The 15,235-nt window shown below is 40.8% G+C and overlaps 1 protein-coding gene and 1 pseudogene across 4 annotated transcripts in view; one reads left to right on the top strand and one right to left on the bottom strand.

Annotated features, from left to right (window-relative positions):
- PCSK5 (proprotein convertase subtilisin/kexin type 5) overlaps positions 1 to 15,235 on the top strand; it is a 516,123-nt gene that overhangs the window by 110,281 nt on the left and 390,607 nt on the right. The window lies entirely within an intron of this gene.
- Positions 3,763 to 3,877, bottom strand: LOC142460659 (U6atac minor spliceosomal RNA; annotated as a pseudogene).

Here is a 15,235-nt window from a genome sequence, read left to right as displayed (position 1 = left end):
CAACAAATGGACATCCTTTTTGATGCACGGACTAAGATTTTCCGAAAGCTCTCTGGGTGGTTTTTCTGAGGAGGTGATGGCGGAGGGGATAGGATCATATTTGCTGATCAAAAGAGTGAAAATTAGCTCAGTTCAGCTATGTATGTGGGGTATATCTGCCAAGAACTATGAACTAACGAGAATAGTAATTGTGAAAAATGATTTTAAGCTGCATGGTTCTTTTCTCGGCCAACTGGATGATGTTCAGTCTCCACGAGGCTCTGCTGTTTCTGCGGTTAGCGCACATTTGCCTCATGATTTATACTGTCATTTGGCTCTCACAAAATCTGGTGTGGTTGGTGGCGTTATTGCCCTGGCAGCTTGGAAATCATTCTTTTAAAGCACCATTTAGCTGTTTTAATTGAAAATGCAACACGGTGGACATCTGCGACCAGGTGGCAGATACTGATGCAAGCAGGAGGCCTGGTAAAAAAGAACTTAATCCAGCCAGGACAGCAGATGATGGACTGGTTGGCGCTACTGGGAGTTGAGGCAGGGAGTCCAGCCAGAATGCTCCTTAAAAGCCAGGTGGCGAGACTCTGTACCATGTTAGCAGGAGACACGAGTCTCTGGAAAGGGGTCAAGGTGCTTGTGAAAGCAGAGTGCAGTGATAAAGAGTAAGACTTTCAAAATGACATGGGTTGACACAGTGGCTGCAGTAGTGAACTCTGCTTAGCAACAATTTTGACAATGGAGCAGGGCTGAGTGGTCTTTTTCTGTTGAACAGGATGTCACAATGAGCATAGATGAGTCAGTGATACTGATCAACTATGACTCAGGGACTTGCTAAAAGGTATTTTACCTGCTTAATCTTTGCTTATCCTAAAATAATACAAATAAGGAGTATGGAGTAAGTACTTTTCTAAATTTGTTCCCACTTGAACATCTTCCAGTTCTACATTGCATGTTATTCTGGAATTAAGTCTAGGGAGAGAGCACATAATTTCAAACACCCTTAAAAGGCCACTATCTTGATCTCCAGTTCAGATCTAACTCTAGAACTCCAGACTGCTGTAGACCTCCATTTGTTGTATTACTGCTTCAAACTCAACATGTGTCAGTGTTCTGCGTCCCAGAGACCCTCTTCCGGGTGCAGGGTTGAACTAGGAGGCCTTGGAGGACTGGGCATATCATCATACTCCCCACTGTGATTCATTAAAGTGAAGGGCACAAAGCAGTCAGCAAAAACAAAGGCCTGCAGGCTCTTTTCCTGTTTACTTACTTGCTTGCTTCAATGCAGCACGTCCTTGAGGCCACAAACATTGCTTCCTCCCCTGTCCTTGAGTGGTCCAGTCCCCACTGTATGGGTCATTACCATCCTTTATATCTGCCTTTGAAGCACTTCCACTTCATCGAGCAGTATCGATATCTGTGTGCCATTCTGGGATAGCCATCCAGGGCCTATTTGTTGGAGAAAGAGTAGGCTTTCTAAGCTACCATCTCAGCAACCCACAGGGGCAGTTCCACCCTGTCCTGTGGGGTTGCTGCGAGGTGGACGCCACTCTGACAGTGAGCGACAGTGTTGGCTGGATCGGTGAAAACCGAACAAAAGCCTATTTGTGATGCTTTTTGTGCTGTATTGTATTTTAGACTTATATTAATATTTTAAACACCCACCAAAATAAGAAATGAGTGTTTGATGGCATTATTTGTTTTAGAGGAAATCGTGTTTCGGTAACTTTGTCTAGGTGTGCTCTCTCTGTTATATTGAAGTTGATATAATATTTCTGAGGCTATTTGCTATCAAGTTCTTTCCTACTCTTGATGACCACTTGTGTGACAGGATCAAACATTTCCTGGTTCTGCACCATTTTCAAGATCACTGGTAGGTTTGAGTCCTTGGTGGGGCTTATCTCCCAGCATTCTGCCAGACAAGATTCCCCTCTGGTCCCTTGTTTTTCATTGCCTACATTCATTCATTTATTCATTCACCCACCTGCCCCCATCCCCCTATCCGTATGATATTGGTACTCCCACTACTGTTCTGAGGGTTTTATTTTTTAAATCATTTTATTGGGGGCTCTTACAGCTGTTACCACAGTCTATACTGCCTTCCATTGTGTTAAGCACGTTTGTTCATGTGTTGGCATCATCTTTTTCAAAATATTTTCTTTCTACTTGAGCCCTTGGTCACTTTTTCCCTCCTTCCTCCTCCCTCATGAACCCTTGATAAATTATACATCATTATCATTATTTTCATATCACCTGCTGTTCTCCCTTATCATTGCCTACTTCTAGAAGCAGACTGTCAGGTCCTTCCTAGTGTGGCTCAGTCTAGACACTCCCCTGGGACCTATCTGCTATGGCTCACCTGCTGGTCAGCCCCAGCAGCAAGCATGGTGTCACCTTGTGACAGCCTGACAGATCTGTGATGGGTGATGCTCCTCAGCTGTCCTCTTTGGTTCTGCACCTACTACATTGACAACTGTGCCGCTTGGGTTTTAGTTGCGTAGGACTCTTCTTCTTCATCTCCTTTATTTTCTAAACAATTTTATTGACACAGTTCACATATTATACAGTTTAATAGTTCAATCATATTTTTAAATGCTGTGTAATAGCCATCACACTCAATTTTAGAATCTTTTCTTCTTTCTTGTGCTCCTTGCTGTTACCTTCCTCTTTCCCTCCAACCACCCCTGCTGTGTCCTGAGGAAACTATTCATCCAGTTATTGCCTCCATAGATGAGCTTATCCAGGATTCCATATGCTGAAAAAATATAAAAAAGCAAAAACAAAAAGAAAGAAACACCGCCAAACCCCAATAACATCGACAAAATAAAACAAACACATCAATCTAAAAGGAAACAAAAGCATTAAAACCTGAACCAAATTCAAAATGGGTCAAAAGGCAGATCAAGTGATAAGGTGTTACATTCTTACCTAACTGCATATCAGAGGATTCACCTGAAGCTTAATCCATGCTGGATGTTTGTAAATGGTTTTTGCCCCATTCAGGGTCATCCATAGCTTTCTGCAACTCAGGTGTTCAATGTTTATGCTCTGAAACCATTCCTCCCTCCAGATTTGGATTTTGTTACTTACAATCCTTGGATCACACAGGCTGGTGTGCTTCTTCCATGTGGACTTAGTTGATGCCTCACTTAAATGACTGCTTGTTTTAAGACAAGCCTGTAAGTTCCCAGACAGTCTTCTCTGTGTTAGCTGGGGAACCATCTAATTTCTTCGTCACACTTTGCCCTAGCACCCATATCTCCAGTAATTGCTTCATGAGGGCAAGTGTTGAATAGGGCCATGTCATAAAATTAATGGTTCTTAGATTAGGGCTATGATTATGTGCAAGCTTAAAGTTCATTCCTATATCTATGGTATGTGTATATATATATATTTTTTCCTGGCTCACTTCAGAGACATCATTATCATTTTATTTGAGAATATTATAAACCGTCCCTATGGGTTATAGGGTAAATTCCATTGATAATATCATCAAGTTAGCTGGTGGTATAGAATTAAAATTATTGAGAAAAACAGCTTATACATATATACAGTTTGACCAAAATACGTGGATTGTTGACTTGCACAGATTGAAAACTTAAGTGACTAGAAACTGTTAATCAATGAGAGTTGGAGATAAGGGCAGGACTTTCAATAACAGTAATTTACAAAGGCAGAATCATGCCTGCTAGTTTAACATATGTCATAAAAAAACAGAGTATGAAAATTACAAATATATGACAGTCCCCAGCCACAATTCTTGGGCACACCAAAAAAACTCTACAAAGTAGATGGCAGTGCCTTAACTGAATGCATGTTGTAAGGTCTAAGAGCCTCTTCCATCCTTGTTTAAGGGATTGCTACCCTGTTTTCCCGAAAGTAAGACATCCCCCGAAAATAAGACCTACTTACAATTTTGACTCTCACTGAAATATAAGGCATCCCCCTAAAATAAGACCCTGACAATAAGACCCCCCCGAAGGTACTGTAACTCTGGACTCTGGACCATAGTGGCGGGTTCTGCCATGCAGCTCACTGTTGGCTGCAGCGCAGCCAGAGCAGACAGGAAGTGCGAGGTTCCTTTTAATAAAACAATAAACAATAAATGTGTACCATATTCTTCTTCATGGAAAAATAAGACATCCCCTGCAAATAAGACTTAGTGCATCTTTGGGAGCAAAATTAATATAAGACACCGTCTTATTTTCAGGGAAACAGGATAACCTTCTTCTTTCATACAACATCCAAAACTAGTTGTAGAACTTAGAGCTGTGGGTTAGGAAGAGTTCCAGTTTGCTAGTAGCGATAAATGTTGATACCTGATAAAATCTACACTCATGCATTTGCACACTTCTTCCAATGAGTGTAAAAAGTCATGTCTTTTCATAGTGTTTTTAGGTAATTACTTTCCTTTCATCATAACTTCTTTCGTCATCTGTAGCAGTAGGTTCCTGGCACCCTCAGGGGGTGGGAAGAACATCCTCTAATATGGCATTTTGAGAACTAATATTTCCATCATTTTCTTGACTGGTGAAAAGTTATAATCCTGCTCGACAGGGTAGTGGGAGTAGTAGGGACACACACGTGTGTGATTGACCTGGAGTAACAGTTGTAAACATAAAAAAAAAATTTTGTGTTCACTGTATCAATAAATCACCATACATAAAAATATTTATGTTATTATTCTAAAGAAAGACTAAACTTAGATCCCAGGGTCAGTTAATATTTGTTTTACATCCTGGAATATTATTCCAACTGAATCAAAGTTCTTAATGGGCAGATCCTAATTCATGCATTTTTCATTCATGATATTTAGGGATCCTCCCACTCTCTAAGCCCCCACAGTATCCAGACACTGTAATAAAATGTTAATCAAAGTGATCATGGTGCCCTTTTTAATGAAGCATAAGTGGGAACATTTTATATACTGGGATTTGAATAATTTAGTCAGCTGCCTGGTCTTTGAGGTAAACTCCGCTGCCGTCAAGCTGATCCGGACCCCCTGACTAAAGGATGCGGTAGAGAAAGGTCCCTTTGGACGGTTTGCCTGACAGTCAACAGGGTTGCCCTGAGTAAGGGTTCAGTGGATAGTTGATGACAGACAGAGAGAAGAGAGTTCATCCATCTGGGTTTGTCATTTTCCAAAACCATAGAGCTGAAATTGGCTTTTCCCAAAAGCCATGAGGTTTTCAAGTGTCCAGTGTCGAGAATTCAGATTCTAAAATGATCCGAAACAGAAGCATCTGGAAATGCAGCTTGTTCTTGATTTCGAGTTGGCCGGGATATCAGTGGGGTGAAGGGAATGATGCTGAGCGATGAGAAAAGTCAGAAGGAGGAAAATGCCTGTATTGCCTGGGGAGGAGAACGTTATAGCTATCTTATAATTTACTTGTACGTCAATGCGATTTCCCCAGCTTCTCGTGTAATAAAATCTGTGTGGACTGCCTCAGCCTAGGGATTCTAGACTAATGATGAAGAGACCAATATACAAATGGTAGAAACTGAAGGAAATGCTGTGTGCCCACTACAGTGATATTAGCGTGAGACAAATAGAATACAACTATCAGAAATAGGATTTCATTACTTAATTTTATAGGCCAGAATCAAAATTGAGTTCATAATACAGAGATGTTCTTGATGGTAGGTAATGTGCGGCAAAGTCAAAAGTGTATTTGCTGATTTGGTGAGAAATGTCATTTTTCCTTCTAATGCTGAGATGAAGAAGAAGAAAGGCTACCAGTCAAATCTGTCTGAATGCTCGGTATTTAAATGGCTGGCACAAGACTGATAGTGTCCAGTACCATCTTTACAAAACTACTCGGAAGAACTTCGGTTTGGGGTTATTTTTCTTTAATCGCTTTAGTTTCCCACGGAAGCAGAAATCTGCTTCGTTTTGTCCCTTGTCAGAGGCCTACCGGAGTGGAAGGTCTCATCCGGACACAGTAAATTAGCATGTCTGAAGCAAAGCCAAGGAAAGAATCACGTGCTCAGGTAGTGCAGGACTGTGTTCTCTTAAGGCTCTCTTTACATGGTTTCTGAAACTGGCTTAACCTAGTGTCTTCAGAATGGGCCTTTTGACTTGTTACCTGGTAATAGAGAAATCACTCTTACATTTCACTGCAGAGATTCAACAGGAATCTCAACTTACTTAGTTAAGCAGCGTCAGTAGTCAGTGTGTGACTCCTTGGTCTGTTGAAGTCTTGTGTGCCCCTTCTCCATCTCCATTCCTGTGCTCTGCATCCAACCCCCTCCCCCTTCACATCCCCACTTTAATGTTTTCTTTGAATCAGGCAGTGGCCAAGAAGAGTACATTGAAAACAAGTTCATAGACTTCTAAGTTTAAGTAGATCCAAAATATGGCTTTGTTCGAGCCGCAACTCATGTTCAATGCCCACCTTGGTGGACATTTTTTATAACCAGAAATAGCTACTCAGAAGATTTTATTCCAAAACATTCTTACCTTTACTAGAAATGTATATCCCTGTCTATTACCACACTCCTCTTGACGTAATATTCCAGAATTGGAAGTTATATCTGTCACATCAAATTTGGATGTGACATGCCCGTATTATAAATATTGGGGAAACTTTTTGCAGTATTTAAAACATAGGCAATGAATACTCATGTCACACTCACCAACTTCAACAAGTATCCACTTATGGCCACTATTCTTTCATTTAGACCTCCTGTTCCCTCTACCTCTCGCTATTTTAAAGTAAATCCCACACTTCTTTTCATGTAGGACCATGTTAGTCCATATCCCCCTGAACTACCGTTTATTAAAATAGAACCATAATAACATTCTCTTAACATTAAGATTGCTGTGTTTATATTGTCAGTGTCAGTTCATAGCTATTATAGGTTGGGGGTGGTTTTTGAGGATGCACATATGAATTAGTGTCACACTGCATTTTAAGCAGATCCCACATATCACCCGACCCCCATAGCAACAGTGACAACATTCTACCTCTATGTAGGTCATGCATACAGGAACGTGTGTTGTGTCAGGAGTCAACAGTACTAACTTTTCCTGGAATAGCAAGATGTTCTTGTAGATTTCTCCTGGAGCCACCCTTTCTCCAAAGACTTCTTGTTTTATTATTATTTTTAAACAAACTATTTGGAGACCACGCTGTGTGTGCTGAAATACTCATTGCTCTTGGGCGAAATATTACTTTTGCACATTTTCAGTGAACAGAGTGTTTTAAAAGTATTTTATCTATATATAAGTGTGTTAATATGAGCCCTGGTGAAATAGTGGGCTGTGGACTGGGCTTCTAACCCCAAGGTTAACAATTCAAAACCACTCCCATAAAGAGTTCCAGTCTTAGAAACCCAGAGGGGGAGTTCTACTTTTTTATGAGTTGGGATCAACTTGATGTCAGTGAGTGTAGCTTGAAATGTAGTAATAATGTATTTTAGAAGATGTAAGCCTCGAGGAGTTTAATATTAAAGATTTCCTAAATGTCTAACTTTTCTTAAGATGGTATGCCCCTCCATTCCCCACCTCCCTTTAGCATCTTCCTTCAAGTCCTGGGGTTTGTGATTCACTACAGCATCTCACAGAAACTCAAAACTTTAAGGAAATGTCTCACATGGTTGTGGGTATTATAGATTTGAAATCCAGAGGTCTGGCAGATGCAAGGCACAGAGTCAGAAGGCAAATATGCCTGAAAGTCAAAGCAGGTCTTGTTTTCACTAACCCCTGTGTCAGGAAACAGAAGTCACAACAAAGCTCTGGTGAAGGTGTGATTTTGAATCTTTCAGGAGAGCATGCTCCTGTGGAAAACAAAGGATGGTGACTTAAAGTCGCACCCTCTGGTAGAGTCTAAGGATACATCTCACTGTAATACTGTAACTCTGCTGGAATGGAAAGGCCCATTGTTCTCTCTCATGAGTGGCTGGTGGTTTTGAACTACTGACCTTGTGGTCTGCTCTGGCCACCTGCTTTGGGTTTTATGCTCCCTGGTTGTCATTGGAAGAATAGAAAATATACAAAGGCATATGTTACACTGGAGTGCCGGGCATTAATTGAAGGGTAGCAAAACCATCTGTTCTAGCAACGGATGTCCTGGAAATAAATATTCTCTTTTGAAGGGATGAAATTAACTACACGACGCCTGTGCTCAACAGCGTATAATTATTTCCCCCTGATGTGCCTGTCTGGAAAGAGTGTGCTAACCTTGCCATTCTTTATTAATATGATGTACAACAAGACCAGAAACACATATAATTGGGGGTGCTTTTCTGAGAAAATGTAAGTTTAAAGGGATTCGTAAAGATCAAGCCTGAAAAAAAAAAAAGGGAAAGAAAAGATCGAGCCTGATTCATCCTGGACAAGCAAAGGGAATGTGCCGCGCACAAGTCATTTAAAGTAGTTGTGTACACCAAAGAGCACTGAATTAGTCCTATCCTCCCAGGACTCCAGAACTAGGAGATACCACACACAGTTCAAGAAAGGCATTCATTTAATGTGCAACGGAAGGGAACATGAAGAAAGGCTACAAGAAATGTAACTCCCAAAGAAAAAGTAGATTGGTAATGGCTCCATTAATCTGACAACCTTTATTGAGCCCCCTGTGTAACAGGTTAGCATCCAGGTGGGAACTAGCTGACTTTATGAGATAGCCTTACATTGCCCAACAGGCATACGCAGAAATCTGCGACACGATCCTTGCTAGTCTACGTAAACTTTTTATTCTTGAGCTGTAAGCTCTGCTTTGATTACATGAATCTTAAACTTCCTAAGTAGGAATAAACACATACTGTATGTTGAAGCTTATTGATATAGAAGATTTTATAAATTTGTAACAGAATGATTTCTACCCAATTCTTTGAAAAATTACCTGCTGTGGAATATTAATTTTAAAGAATGAATAATAGGAAAAGCCAAGTGGTTGGGCGCATGCTGATTTGAACAGCGCTTTCAGTACCCTAATCTGCTTTGTAACAGGACAAGATGGGCATATTATACACAGGAAGTATTTGCCAGTCTTCTTTGACCATGGGGTTCAGTGTTCACAAAGCAGCATTTCAGTGAGGTTTCTTGGGTTGTGCATGGTCCAAAAATTCAGTACAAACTGTCAGAAGGGTGGGGGGGGAGGGGGGCCATGCTTAGGGAATTAATTGGCTGATGTAATTCAAGAGAGGCTTGTCTCACTTGACTCAAGTGATAAAATGGGTCTCTAGGAACACCATTCTCTCCCACTTAGTGTAATACTAATCGCTCCAAGTCTTGGGTGTTTCTCGCACTTGAACTTTCTGGTCAGGGCTGCAAGATAGCTGCCTGTAGTTCCTTTTATCTAATGGAGGGTGGGGCATAAGAGTTTGTGTTGCCATGCCAAGAAACATTCCCGGGAGGGCTTGTACACACCTTATTTTCCATCTCTTGCCTGGGTCTAGTCTGTTCTCTGTTTCAGCCACTGAACATGTCGGTTATGTCAGAGACTTTTGTGATTTACAGGGGATGTGTTGAGGAAGAGTTAGCAAGAAATGTAGAGTATGGTGAACGGAGAACCTTCTGGGAGAAAGACAGACAGTCTGGAGAAAGACGAGACAGTCTGGGAAACTCACTGGCGCAGATCTACCCTGTCCTATAGAGTTGCTGTGAGTCTACATCGACTCAATGGCAGTGAAGTTGGGGATTTTGGAGCAGCAACCTTGGGCAAAGGTGTTTCTCCTTATTGGGTATGAGCATGTATGCTTGCAGGAGTACATGCATGTGTGCATGTGTGTTTGTTTCGTGAGCTGTGTGAAAGCAGTACTTGATAAAAAGGTGCTCCCCAGACAGCTTTAAAGACAGACAGGTGGCATGGCCCCTCAGACTGGGCAGCTCTCTGTGTGGATGGAAAGGACGGTGTGGGTGGTCTGCAGGCTGCCTGGGCTTTTCCTGGGCTCCCTGGTGCTGCTAGGTGCTGACTGCCTCTTTCTCCCTGGATCATCTTGCAGTCTATCATTATGGCACAGACTCTGTATTCTATGCCCCTGGGGTCTGCCGCTTTGATACAGTTATAAACGTGCCCGGGATATATTTTCCCGTGACTGTTTTGTTTTGATAAACTGGAAACTCGGAAGAATCACCAAAGGAACACGTATTTCATTCATCTGCACTTACCGACTGTTCGCATTTTGCGAGTCTCTCTTTATACATACACTTCACAAATGTTCTCGTGACTTAGCCATTTGAAAATAAGTTGTGCATACGATGAAAAAGCACCCCGAACTATTTTCGGATTTATCTCCTGAGAATGATATTCCACTCTCACCTCCAATAAATTAAACACCCCCTCTATCGTGTCAAAATCCCCCAATTTTAAAAAAATAGATGAATTCCTTTAGATCCAGAATCCTGAAATAAATGTTGCCTTTGATTATGCCCTTTCTCGATTTTCTTTAATTTTGGAGACTTCCTCGCCTTTTCTGCTAATGGTGGTGGTGCTGGCGCTGCTGTTGAGAGGTGGTCTTTTTATGTGGTCACTGTAGAATCTGGTAGTTTGTAGAAAGAATCGCATTTGGTTTTTCCCTGATCTCCCCCACCCCAATTCAGGAGTAGGTAAGGAGTAACACATTCTAGCATAAAACTGCTCACCTGGGGCACTTTTTGGTGTTTGGTATCTGGTACCCTGGTTTGGGTGATCTTCAATTTATTTGGCTAGGGGAGGCGATAGCCACAATGCTTCTTCATCATCTGTACAAGTTTATTTTCTGTTTATAACTAATGTGAAATCTGAGGGAAGTGGTATTTTGAGCTTGTAAATATCCTACTACTTCGCAACTTTCCCCCAGGATGTGCTTTTATTGACAATCCTTGTTTAAGTTATTTATTAATACTGATATTGTACTCCTGAAATCCTTTCTATATTTATTAGATAAGTGTGTCTTTTAAGTTTAAGGGTATCCCATGAAATATTTGAGGCATACTTATACTAAATAGGCCCTTATTGTTTATAGGAGATTTACACTTAAATGAAACACTACATTATACCCAGCAATCCTGCTTTAGGGTAAGACATACCTATTGCTGTTCTTCAGGTTCCATCTCATTTCGGATACAGTCACTGAGATAGTGCTGAGTACCAAGGAGATCCAAAATGTTTGGTGAAATAGAAATATTAATTTAATAACAAACGTGATTGTAATGTGTCATTCCCTGATAAAATATTAGCATGCACTAAAAATATTGTTCCAATTTCACTCAATCTCAATGCAGCCTCAACAAAAGCAATTATTTCCAGTGATACGAACTGATTTTTTTAGCACTCGTATTGTATTGGTGGTTTTCATAGTTGAGTTTCTAACTTACCTTTAAAACTCCAGCTACTCTATGTCTACCTGCATAAGCTAGGCAGGAGAAACAATCCCAAGGAGAAAACAGGGGGGCCTGCAGTTCTGGGGGGCTGTGAGAGCGGAGAGGGGAAGTCAACAAACTCAGGGATAAGGGAACAACAACAGATCTAAAATTGATGGCAAGGACGGCGTATAATGCCGGGTGCGGGTTGAAAAGGTGCAGTGTACCCAAGAGGAATTCCCGAGAGCCAAATGGAGGGTGAGCATGGTAGTGGAGCAGGACAAAGGTGAAAAGAAATAGAAGAAAGAACGACAGTATGAGCCCCCAATAAAATGATTAAAAAAATAACTAGGAGGCAAAAACTGTTTACAGAGGTATAGCTATAAGGCATGAGTGTGTGTGTATTTATGTATTTATAATGATATAGAGGTCAATGTACATATATTTATATGTTAAGTATTAAGATAGCAGATGGACTTTCGGCCTCTACTCAAGGCCTCCCTAAACACAAGAATACTTTGTTCTGATAACCTGGCACTCTTTAATACTCACCTTCCTGACATGATCACTGCAGACAAAATAGGTACATGAGCAAATATAGTGAAGAAAGTGGATTGGTGTCCAGCTATCAAAAGATATAGCATCTGGGGTCTTAAAGGCTTGAAGTTAAATAAGCAGCCATTTACGAGGGAAGCAACTAAGCCCACATGGAAGAAGCACACCAGCCTATGTGATCATGAGGTCTAACAGGATCAGGTATCAAAGGATCCCAAACAAACAATTGCTTTGATGCACATAAGGGGGGTTGGAGTGGAGCCCTAAGGGCCATCTATTGACAGTTGGACATTCCTCCACAGAAGGGTTACAAGGAAGGGACGATTCAACCAGGGTGCAGTACAGCACTGATGAAGGGATAGTGGGGGTCGAGGACAGAGAAAGGAGGAATCCATCACAAGGTTAATATATATAGCTGTGTACCCCCCCCCACCCTCCCCAGAAATGTGGGTGAAGGGAGACAAATGGATGGTGTAAGATATGAAATAACAATAATAATATATAATTGATCAAGGATTCAGGATGGTGGGGAAAGGAGGGGAAAAAGAGGGGCTGATACCAAGGGCTCAAGTAGAAAGAAAGTTTTGGAAATGTTGATTGTTATAAGAATTGTATGAGCCCCCAGCAACATGATTAATATTAATAAAAATAAAAGTCCAGGTAGTTTAGATTCTGGAGTAATGTGAGTAAAGAAAGAAAGATGTTACTTAGTTCAATAAGGGTAATGAAATCTGGCTGTTCTTATCAAAACTATTTTACAATAATTATTTCATACAGTGCCTTTTACCTATAGCCATACATCATTGATTTCTGAAAATTAATCTTGGATTTATGTCATGTGGCTGTTGTGGGGATCACCTAACTCAGAGATCCTGATGTCCTTCATAGTCCTAGAGCAGTGGTTCTCAACCTGCCTAATGCTGCCATCCTTTCATACAGTTCCTCATGTTGTGGTGACCCTCCCCCAACCATAAAATTATTTTCATGGCTACTTCATAACTATAATTTTGGTACTGTTATGAATTGGGTGACCCCTGTGAAAGGGTCGTTTGACCCCCCCAAAGTGGTTGTGACCCTCAGGTTGAGAACTGCTGCCTTGGTGACTAGATCATGATTGGTCTGAACCCATATGTGAATCAAATGTTCTTCACCAAGATACAGGGTGGTATGCCTATGTCCATATTAACCAAAGGAACGTCTACTGAGGAATTTTCTTTTGAGAGAAAATACTTTTGTGACTCCTCCTTCCGTCCTGCATGGGATACAGATGAGTTTACAGTATGGGAGCTGTTGCAGTTCCCTAGAGGCATTTTAATGGACAAAATGCCAATCAATGCCTGTTAACTGAGAAGGGTAGAAGAGTCTGGATCCTTAATAATTGTAATTAAGTTGTTGTGTAAACTTGGAGTTAACTCCTTCTAGAGTTCTTGAATGATAATTAAATACTCAATGTCTTTCTGATTCCGGTTAATTGGGTTTTCTTTTCCTTGGAGCTAAAAGCATTCCAAAGTAATACAGACCCTTCCCTTTTTATTAGAAAGTAGCCGTAGGGCTTCAAGAATGAATTTATAGTTGGAGCCAGTGTTTCCCAAAGTGGGCTGTGCCACCCCTTGGGAGGCTCTGGAATGATCCAGCAGGGCTGCAAAAGCAGATGCCTACGTTTTATCCTGGACTTGGGGCTAGAGTACAAAATGTTTTCATTGCTAGGAGGGTGCTGGGCAGTTGGGGTTTTTTTTGTTGGTGGTGGTGGTTGGTTGGGTTTTTTTTTTTTTTTCTTTCTGACAATGGAGCAGTAATAAATTTGGAACCCCTGCTTTAAATCTATCCTTTTAAAGGCCGTTACATTAAAAAAAAATTCTTTCTTTAGCTACAATCTTCCTGGGACTGGGACCTACCACTTTATTTTTTGTTTCTAATTGAGTCATTGAATCTCTAAAACTCCAATTCACCATCTTTCAGCATTTATCTCTCCTCTTTCCAATTTGGGACTCTCTATCCCACATCAAATTTGGACATAGACCGTTGTCAGATGTAAGGCGATATTGCGCCATCGTCATACGTGAAGCATTTATATTTATCCACAAAGGACTTCCTAATCTGATAGATGGGGAAGGCAGTGATCCTCCGAAATATGTGATGTTTGTGTGGACCTACTGAGTGTGACTGTGCAGAGCTGTGGCCCACTGCTGAACTGAATTTTGCTAATTGTATGTTTTTCATTAGTGAATGGGGTGTGTGTTCACCTTATAGGAGCCATGGTCTAGTTTATCTTGAATGTGGTTCTATAAGAAGTAGGTGTCATTGTATGGAAAGTTCACTGCCCCTACCCTATAAATGTAGATATGCCACTATGCTTGTTTGACTACTTTCTCGAACTTGTGATTTTTCTCTAACAAGAATTTCTGCAGCATGCCATTGAGGCAAGTTTCCTGGTTATATTCTTGAAAAGAGTTGACATTTTTAAAATAAGAATCACATTTGTAATTACACTGGCGAATGTAGGATAAATATCACTGTTTTCTTGCTCATTCTCCTCCAGGGTCTGGAGAAAATCTCACCAGGTCGAAGAGGCAATCTTCTCTGTAGCTTCTTTTATTGAGTAGCTAATCAAATGTATTATGGAATCCTTCATCGTTCTGAAACCTCTACTACTGGATACAGAGGCAGATGCTCTGGACATATTATTGGCCTGTCCAAGCCAGGTAGAATGAATGCTTCATTTTCCCCGTGAGCAATTTTGCAGATTTTATACTGGCTTCTATCTCCAAGTGGACAATGAAAACAAAGATGTCTGGTAGCATCACACAATTATTCCTTCCTGGTGTAGGAGGGCTTAATACGAAAATGGTCTCTTTAGGTGCTAATCCGAATTGACTTTTCAGATTGTCAGAGGGGAGATTTTCTTTTCTTTCTGCTGTGAATAGACATAGTTTTCCTGTGGCTACGTCACAGTGATAGCACACATCACACCCTTTATTGCTGTGGGGTGGTGTTGTTAGATTTGTATTTGAAAGTGACATTCTTAATTTCTTTTTTTAAAAACTTAAATGGCAATGAGTCTGAAACCTCAATTTTGCTCTAGCTTACTCTTCCAATCCAGGTTTTTTTGTTGGAGAATTGTGTCTCTTAAAAATGCAGTCTCTGTGTTCCTTGAATAAAGGTCAGTTCAATATGAACAAAGTTGTAAAGAATGCAAAGCAGGTATACAGTTTATAACACATTCCCCCTAATAGTATCCAATATCTTTATAGTTCCTTTATCATTATTACCACAGCCTCTCTGTTATTTTACTTACAAATTATGTGCCGGTAGCATCAACAAGTTCATGGGATAGACAGATGGTAGAATTTTCCACAAACATTTAGATGTTCCTCTTATCATCCACCCACCCCTGCTTTATGA

This window comes from Tenrec ecaudatus, chromosome 10, assembly GCF_050624435.1.
Source record: "Tenrec ecaudatus isolate mTenEca1 chromosome 10, mTenEca1.hap1, whole genome shotgun sequence".
Taxonomy (NCBI): Eukaryota; Metazoa; Chordata; class Mammalia; order Afrosoricida; family Tenrecidae; genus Tenrec; species Tenrec ecaudatus.
Note: the sequence above shows the minus strand (reverse complement) of the source record. Positions and strands in the feature narration are given on the sequence as shown.